General features: G+C 57.3%; 1 protein-coding gene across 2 annotated transcripts in view; it reads left to right on the top strand.

Annotated features, from left to right (window-relative positions):
• The first annotated feature begins 659 nt into the window (after positions 1–659).
• NTN3 (netrin 3) overlaps positions 660–9088 on the top strand; it is a 32374-nt gene continuing 23945 nt past the window's right edge. Inside the window, exons 1-2 of one of the 2 annotated variants that reach the window (XM_066560817.1) lie at positions 660–737; positions 1148–1259. The gene's annotated coding sequence lies outside the window, so the exon portion shown is untranslated. Of the gene's footprint in view, positions 738–917; positions 1260–9088 lie in introns of those variants that run through there. The other variant, XM_066560818.1, reaches the window with a different exon arrangement.

The following is a 9088-nucleotide window of genomic DNA, read 5'->3' as shown; positions in this document are numbered from 1 at the left end:
GTGAGAGAGAGAATCCAGGTCCGAGTTTCCTGCTCTCCTCCACCGCCTTGCACAAACTGATTAAATTAGTTTCACCTTTTTCGTGGCCCGCTCGCAGGTGGTCAGGGGATAGCAGAGCAGCCCCCAGGGGCAGCCCGGAGGCAGCTGTGCTGGGTACGTAAGTGCCCCGCTTCTCTCCTTCCATACCCAAAAATCAGAGACCGAGGGCAACCCTGGTGCAGCAGTGCGTGAAAAGCCCCTGCATCACGGGATGGAGCGGAGACTCCAGCTTTCTCCTTAAGAGGAGCTGCTTCCGCCTGGTAAATGCTTCATTTGCTTTGGGAAGCAGAGGGAGAATAATCGGCTGCCTTGGCTGCGGCACCGCTGAGCCCTCGGCGCGGTGGGCTACGGCCGGCAGCCACCCGCACTCGCCGGAGATGGACCCGCTGCGGGCTGAGCGAACTCCCGCGGTGCGGCGGGGCTGGCCGGGCAGCAGGTGGGACCGCGGCCACCGGGACCCCGCGGCGGGGGCCGGAGGGAGGGCTGCCCGCCGCTGGGGCGGCACCCGGGACCCCGCGGGGAGGGCTGCCCGCCGCTGGGGCGGCCCCGCTCCCGCCCGGCTCCGGCCCTGCCCGCTGGGCTGCCGGCGGGGCGGAGGGCGGAGGCAGGGCTGGCAGCGGCGGCGGGCGGCGCACACGCACACACCTCCCTGCATGTGATTAAATGGCTCGAAATCTGCTTCTGATTTCCTCGGGGAGGTGACTTTTCCCTTCTTTTCAACCCGGGATTTATTGGAGTCTTTTTACTCCACGTCCAGGCGGCGGTCGGGGCTCAGTTTCTCCAATTCTTGCTTTTCTTTTCGTTTTTATTTTTTTTAAGGGGTGTTTTTCTTTTCCCCTTCCTCTCCTTTTTCGCCCACCCCTGCCGCTTCCCCCCTCCCTCCCGCAGCCGAAGCAGCCGCGGGCGGTACGGTGAAGCGGGCGGGAGCGCGGCCGGCTGCGGGCACGGCGCTGGGACCCGCCCGCACCGCCGGGAGCAGCGCTCCCGCTTTCCACTATTTCGCCTTATTTCGTCCCTCACGCACGATTCCCTGGAAATTTGTTATCATTGCTTTTCCCCCCACACACCCTTTTCTTCACTTTTTTTCCTTTCTTCGTGCTGCGGCCAGCACCGGGAAGGAGCTACCCCTGCCCGCCGTCCGCCCCGCCGCGGCCCCGGCTCCTCTCGCCGCCGCTCCAGGACCTGTCGCCCAGACCGGCCCCGCTACCTGCCTGGCCGCGGTAAGCTGCGCTCCCAACTTCCCGGCGCTCCGGGCTCCCGCTCTCCTCCCCACCGCTCCCTCCCTCGTTGCCTTTTATTCCTCCTTCTCCCCCCGCACTCACCCTCCCTTTATTTCCCTTTCCATCCTTTCACCGCCGAGAACGGGACCTCCCCGCAGCGGGGCCGCCTGCCCGCCGCCGAGCCCCGCTCTCGTCCCCGGGCAGCTCCGGCCGCCGCCGCTCCGCAGTCTGGCCCGGCCCGGCCCGGCCCGGCTCGCTGCTGCCGCCGCCCCGTAGAGCCGGCTCGGGTGTTCTCGGCGCTGGAGGGAGCCCCGCAGTGTCGCAGCCCCGGCCCCGCTCCGTGAGCAGCGGTGCGGGCAGCGGCGGGAGCCCCGCCAGGCCGAGCCTGCGGTGCCAGCCCCGGCTGACCGGGCACGAGGCTTGCACGTGGTCCTCTGCCCGCCGCTCCCACCGCGGGCCCTGCTCCGCCGGCACAAAGCGACCTGGGCGGGCGGCATCGCTCTTGTCACCATCCCCAGGCTGGGGTCCATCGCTGCTGCCTTCCTAGCACGGCTGCCCCGAGAGACTCCCCTGCGGGATGGGTCGGCTGCCTTTGGAAACGGCTCCCGTGGGATGTGCTCTGCTCCACTGCAGTTCTGGAGCCAGAGTGGGTGAGACCCTCGCCACTCCGAGCACCTGACCCTTGAACCAACCTGGGGTGAGATTTCTGGCCAGTCAATGTGAGAGCAAGAAGCTTCACAGGAAGGGAAGCTGGGCTGCATTTGGTGCGTTTGCTTTTGCTTTCCTCTCTTGGAGCTGCTGAAACCTCATTTCCTCAAAACGCTATCCTGCAGTTTCCCTGGCCCGCTGGAGAGTGGGTGGGTGGAAATACCTTTCTTGGGATGAGGATTAACTGGTGTGATGGGGACGTGGTGCTTGGCAGTCTGCTGTGTCACCAAGCAGGGTGGGTGAGGAAGGGCAGGAGCATGAGCTGCTCTGGCAATGCTGGGTCCTGTTGGCTTGATGCTCATCTAGGCAGCACTTGGGCATGAATAGTTCTCTCTCAGGTAGCTCATCCCAGGAACATATGGGATGGAAGCCAGGCTGAGCATCTCCACCTCCATCCATGCCATTTGTGTTGGACCAGTAGCCATGCTGACAAAAAACTGAGTGCAGACATGGATGTGCACATCCTGCATGGCTGGAAATGCCACAGACCCTTCTTCCCCGGCCAAGTTTGCTGTTGCCTGTCTCTCAGAGCCAGGAGAAGCTAGAGCTCTCTGTAACACGTGGAGAGGGATATGGCTTCGGCCATGTGCTAGAAACAGCCTCCAAGGCGTTTGAATGGATGGAGGGCAACTTTTTTCTCTGTTTCTGCAATATCCCATTTACAAAACAGAGGGAGCTGCTGTGCTGCTCTGACACCTGTTTGGAGAGGGCTGATGAGGGGTCAGGAGATCCAGCAGTCCAAGAGCAGGGTGGGCTGAAAGAGTCCCAACACCCTTTCCTCTTCTACCTGTGTGTGGAAGAAAGGTAGGTCCCTGCAGAGAAGAGGGCAGGTGTAATGCCAGGCTGGGAAGGAGCTGATGTGTGTCTGCAGGCTGTGGAAGAGAGAAGCCTGGCCTAGGGATGCAGCTGAGCGTAAGATGCTCAGCAGAAATGCAAGCTGCTAGGCATCCAGGCTGAGGAGCATTTCCACCACTCTCTGAGCAACAGAACAATGGTGTTTTCAGTCTGGGTTGGATGGAATGGGGGTCCCACCTTGACTGGCTGCTGGCAGAGGTGTGACTCTGAGAGGGAGTTTCCCCAGCCCTGAAGAAGGTGAGCATCAGTGCACACCTTGGGGGGTGTGCTGAGATGTCTTCAGCAAGGAAGCAGCGCAGCACCTCGAGGGTGTTGAGGCAGCACCTCTGCCTCCTGTTCCCCCACCCTGGTTAGTCAGGCCCTGCCCCATAAGGAAGCAATTATTTTGTGCCCCTTTGAGCCCCTCCCTGAGCCTGCGCAGGACACTTGCACTCGGTATGGAAACGCGACAGATTTTCCATATTCCACTTTGCCCCGTGATGTTTAAAAACGTACACGACAGCTTCTTCCTAATGCTGCAGGCTTGGCTGGCACTCAAGCAATAACAGACTGTGGGACACCAGGGGCATGAAATATTGTACCAATAGTCAGAGGGGGTAAAAAAAAATTAGATGTCAAAGTGCAGTGTGTTTCCAGCCCGTTGTTGTGAGCCATCCTCTGCCCAATGTGAGAGATCTTTCAAGGCTGGCCAAATGTTGTCATTTCTGAATACCATTTTAAATATTCATCCAGACTATTTTCAACATCTGTGCCCGGCATGTTGTGAAAATGCAATGAGGGATGTTATGGAAACCAGATCACTTTATTCTCATATGGAGTGGAAAGGAGTGGAAGCAATGAGGACTTCTGGACTGGAACTCTGAGTTCCACTGGGAACTTGCATCGACTGGGAAACCCTCTGCACCTTGAGGGATGCTGCTGAGACCACTCAGTAGAGCCAAGCACTGTGGTAGGAATGTGCAAAGGGGTTTGAGAGGCTGCAGTGGGGTTAGAGTTGGGTAAAAAAAACTTAACTGGTCAAGATGTAGTAGAGGTTAATAAAAGGGGTAGAAAAAAATCACAGAATACCCTGAGCTGAAAGGGACCCACAAGGACTATTGAGTCCAAATGCTTCCAGGCAGTGCTTGCTTGTCCTGCAAGGTCAAGGGCTTCAAATGTCTCCTTAAGCTGCTGTTGCATTGGGAACTTTAGGAGGAGATCTCCAGCTTGCACTAGCCAGGGGATGCAAGGAGCGTTGCAGCAAAATGGATCCAGGTTCGCATCATATGGGTGATACTAAGCTGAATCTCCTCTGCCCAGAGCAGGACCATCTCTCCCCAGGGGCCAGTGGTGAGCAGAGTGGGCATGGGGGACCTGGCAGGACACCTATGCTGGGCGTTGGTCCCTCCTTCCTGTGGTCAGCATGGCTTATGAGTCACTGAAACTGGTGAGCAGGGATGTGTCCGAGTGTCCTTCATTTGACAGCTCCCTGTGCATAGCTGAGTAGCCTGGGGACTGTTTGTTTTATGGTGGATTTCTTTTTTCTTTTATTTTTTGATTGTTTTCGATAACCTTGGAAATCTAGTCTCTGTTGCTGCCTTCTGTAACATCAGGCTGCAACTAATTCAAGCCAGGCCAGATCCTGACCACAGGTATGCCAGTGTAAATTTGAATGGAGTTGCTTACGTCTTGGTTTGGCCCGATGTGAATGGAGTTACTTCGGGCTGATGCCAAAGCACTGAGGTCAGAATCTGGCCCATCCTTTCCTGTGTGCAGTGTAATTTGTACGCGTCTCCTGGCACCGCCGGGGTATCGTATGGCTTGTGTAATTCTGGCTCCGAGCTGCCAAGAGTGCATTGCAATATCCATCACCTGCAGGGCCTGCTGCAGGAAGATGCTGCTGTGTAATTGCCCCCCTGAGCTGTGCGTGCAGGGGGCTGAGCCCGAGGGGCTGCGCGGAGTGGGCAGCCCTGCGGATGTGGGGCCATAAGCACTCAGAAGCTTCTGATACTTAAATATCAGCAGGGGTGAGGGAGCTTGTAAAGGAAAGTGAGGCATCTCCTTTGTGCCATTAGCTGTGTCCCAAGTGGGTGCCAGTTGCTCCATTAGCGGCTAGGAAGGCGATAAGCATTCCCAGCCACACTGCATCCCTCCAGCTTCTCCCAGCGAACACTCCCTCCCTCTGGAAAGCTGAGCCGGACCAGTACCTTGGCTCCATGGAGTTTTTCCTTTCACTTTAAATACTTCTCAGTTCTGTTTTTATATCCCAGAAACACATGGAATGATTTATCCATGGCCGGAGCAGAGTTTGGGCCTGATTCTGTTTGTTGGCTGGAGGAATTAAGCTTCCCCAAGCTGGCATTGGCATGGTGGGAGAGGGACTGGGTATCCAGGGACCCTGGCAGTCCCCCAGGACGGATCTTGTTCATGGGCTGGGGCAGAACTGCACAGGGTGGCTCCCACAGCACATGTGGCAAGTGGGTGCAGATGCCCTCGTTACAAAGAGCCTGTAACAAGGTGGAAATGTGCAGGTTGTAGCAGCAGATACACCCTGGTTAAGGGACATGCTCTGGTCATTTGTGCCTGGTTTCAGCTTCTCTGAGCACATCATTTCTCTTCTACTTTGGGTCCTGTCCCATCCTCCCAGTGGCTTCCTTCACAGAGGACATCTGAGATGCTGGTGGGCTTTACTGGGGATGACACAGCTCAGGAACCAGGAGTCCTCCTGGATCAGTCTTACCCAGGAGTCTTAGTAGTTGGACCCTCTCAAGTACTCAGATCCTTTGGTCCTTGCCCAGGAATCTCTGCCTCCTGATCCTGGATTTTGCTGTGTGTGTTTTGCCTCATATGCGTGGGTGGCTCTATCCCTGCCCCACGCTGCACCCAGGACCTTATCTCTGTGCCCAGGCCGATGCAGCACCTCATGGGGACCAGTCATTCCCATCTCAACCAGTTCCAAGTGAGGCCATGTCTTTTCCTCAAGGGATGCAATTCCCCCACACACTGTGCTGTCCTGACCTGGAGGAGAAACGCAGGGGGCTGCAGCATGGCAGCAGCATCGATGCAGGGGCATCAACATGGGGAGCAGCACAGGACCCTGGCAGGAGTGCAGCACCACTCCCCTGTCATTCCTTGGGGTTCTCCCACCCCTTTCCAGAGCAGTGCTGGCCGCTCAGCTTTAGCCATCACCTGCCCTCTAAGCCCACATTCTTCCAACAGCAGAGCAGCACTCGTGCCCTCCCCTCCACCTTAATTAGAGAAGGCTGCTCCTGTGCTGCAAAGGTCCTGGGATCAAATCTGGTTAACCTGCTTCCCTCCCTGCCCTGTGTTGTTCTACCTAATCCTGTAATTACTTCAGCAAAGTTGCTGTGGCCCCGGTCTGCCAGGTGGTGATCCTGGGCCTGCTGTAGGCAACGGCATCCACATTGTGGGAAATTTGCTCTCCTTGCCCTCCTACGCTTGCCTCATCCATCTGTTTTGGGGACTAAGCACCTACCCCATGGCTCTAGGCATGCATCTGCACCCAGCATCACCCTCGGTGGCACTGCCTTCTGCAAAGATGATGGAAAAGAAGCCCACAGTGGCCTGAAGCAGTGTCCTGACAAGTCTCCCACAAGGCAGGGAAACACTGCTGATCGCTCTGGGAAGCGTGTGGTTGTAGAGAGAAGGGGTGTGGAGGTGTTGGATGTGGAAGCTAATTTTTTTTAAAAGCACTTCTGAAGAGCTCAGGCAGCATGACTTCCTTCCAAGCCGCACGGCTGTTAGCATTCCCGGGGTGGAGGAGTGAGGAAATCGCCCACCTCAAAAATGCAGCCGCTTCTGGGGAGGAGCTGGAGGACAGCCGCTTCCTCGGGAAGGGTGAGCCCGCCGCCGCATTCCCCCAGGCCATGGCTGCTGCTGGTGGCAGGGAGCTGGCAGCCACCCGAGAGCCTCATTGGGGACACCTTTGGGATGCTGTCCCTGGGAAAGGGGCTCCATTGCTCATGTCCCTCCTCATGCCGGTTCCAGGAACATGCTGGGCTGGATTCGGCACCCAGGGGTCATCCCAATTCTTTCTGCTTAGTCAGCAGTGTCTCCATTTGGTCTGAACCAGGGGCAGCAAAAATGGGAAGTAGAAGGGGGGGGGGGTGGTGCAGATGGGGACCAGGGAGAGAAATACCCACTCCCAGGCCTCTCTGGCAGCTTGCCGGCAGTCCCAGGGTCATGTTGAATATGCATGAAAGGGAGCAGATTGCAGCTTGCCCTCCTCTCCAATACGGAGGTGAGGCCCACGGAGACCACTGGCCCCAGCTCTCTTTCAGTGGGATAATGGGGTGAGCTGAGCGCGGAGCGTGCGTGCCTGTGTGTGGTCCTGCAGATGATAATGATTTCCACTCCTGCCCTGCCTCCGCAGCGCTGATGTGCTGCTGAGCGACTGCTGGCTCCCCAATGGCTGCTCCCCGGCAGCAGAGCCACCAAAACTTTGACACTGAACCTCAGGGACTTGTGCTTTGGTAAGACTGGCAGGAGGGACAAAGCTCCCCACTGGGGCAGGGAGGATGAGCAAGAGATGCTCATACCCCTGTGCATGCCTAAACGAGAAGTAACCTAGTCCTGGGTCCTAGACCTGCTGCTCCAGTGCTCATAACAGCTTCACCTGTGGCCTCTCCCCTGGCTACCAGAGATGCTGCTGCTGTCACTTTCCCCTGGGCAAGGGTTTCCCCACCCCTTTGTGTCTCACCAGAGAGGAAATTAAAAGACCTTTGCTTGAGCATGTCCTTACTCCTGTCACCTTGCTGCCACATAGCAGAGAGGAGGTAGAGGAGACTCTTTGTTGGCAGGGTTTAGTAGATGCCTTGTTCCATAAATCCTGATTCTCCCTGGAGTGGATGGATGCAGCTGCTGAGGACCCCTGGGGGTTTCTTCTCTCTTCTCCTGGTGCAGAGGTTTTCCCACAGGGTTGTGTCCCTGCTAGTGCTGCCCTGTGGGTGGTGGGATGGGAGGTGATAGCTGCATCACCTGACTGTGTGCCCTCTGTGGGACATGCAGTTGAAGGGGGCAGTGAGGGGGACAGGGCTGGCAGGGCTGAAGGTGCTGTGCTGGCTTCTGCAGATACGTGCATGGCCAGGTCATGCCAGGCCTTGAGGGGGTCCATCAGCAGCCCCTTTACTGGGTGAGAATTCAGGGGCTGGGCTCTACCAAGGGGCTGGCAGGGCCTTGTGCTCTGCTCAGCACCAGGCAGGAGCTGGGCATCATCCTGTCAGGATTGTGTTGGGGGTTTCACCAGCTGCAGCCTTTGCTCAACAAGCAGATGCAGGGGTCTGGCTGCAGCCATATCTTCGTCTCCTGCCCAGGAGGCAGCTGCCTGCAGTGGGGCCAGAAGTCCCAACAGGGCCCTGTAGCTGCCTGCAATGGGGGAATGCTCCTAACTGCCTGGTGCTCATGGCATGGCACCTCCTCTGCTGTGGTGACTGCTACATCCCTGCAGTCTCTAATCTTGCAGCCACACTCCTCAAGTCATGAGTTCTCAATGCTCTGGGTACTCCAGGGACAGTATCCTTTGTCTTACTGGCAGCCAAGTCACCAAGCCATGGGCTGGCATGTCCCCAAAAACATGTCCTCTGCAGCATTGTAGTAAAGCTGGAACTGTGCTACTGAGGTGATGCAGGGACCACCAAGGGAGCTGCCAATTTTTCACATCTCTTTTTCCATCAGCAGAGGATTAAGCAATGAGGAAACAGCACAGAAGTGGCAGGGGCAGGTTTTGTCTTGGGGAAGATATCCCAGGATGGGCTGAGATCCCTGTCCCCATTGCTCCCTTGGTAGGCACAGGCAGTGGCTGCTGGGCTGACCGTGGCTGGGCAGGGAGGAACTTCCTCTCATTAGTGGTTTGGCAGCCTGGAGAGGCTGTTTTCTTCCACAGTCATGGCTCCTTTTTCTTTGCAAAATGGAATAACAAACCAAAAAAAGGTCCTGCATCATTGAAATGGGCTCTTCCTTGGAGCCTCCTTTGGCCAGAGTGGGCAACTGGACAGGCAGGAGTGGCACTGGGGCTGTAGGTGGAGGCTGGAGCTGGGGATACTGAGCTAGGTCATGCAGAGCTGCGTTCCCCAGAGAGAACCACAAGTCATCCTGTAAAGATTTACTAGTGGGAGAGGGGATGATCGAGGGACCCCCTCCTCCTGCCTGGTCATGGCACTGGGCTGGTTGAGGCTGGAGGACTTGGCTTTGGCACAGCACAACCCATGGCATGGCAGGGCTGATGCCACCCCCCTGTCCAGGAGGCTCAGGGGTCTGCCATGGCAAGA

The sequence above is a fragment of the Molothrus aeneus genome, chromosome 16, assembly GCF_037042795.1.
Source record: "Molothrus aeneus isolate 106 chromosome 16, BPBGC_Maene_1.0, whole genome shotgun sequence".
Lineage (NCBI taxonomy): Eukaryota > Metazoa > Chordata > Aves > Passeriformes > Icteridae > Molothrus > Molothrus aeneus.
The sequence above is the reverse complement of the archived record's forward strand: the minus strand, read 5'-3'. Positions and strand labels throughout refer to the sequence as shown.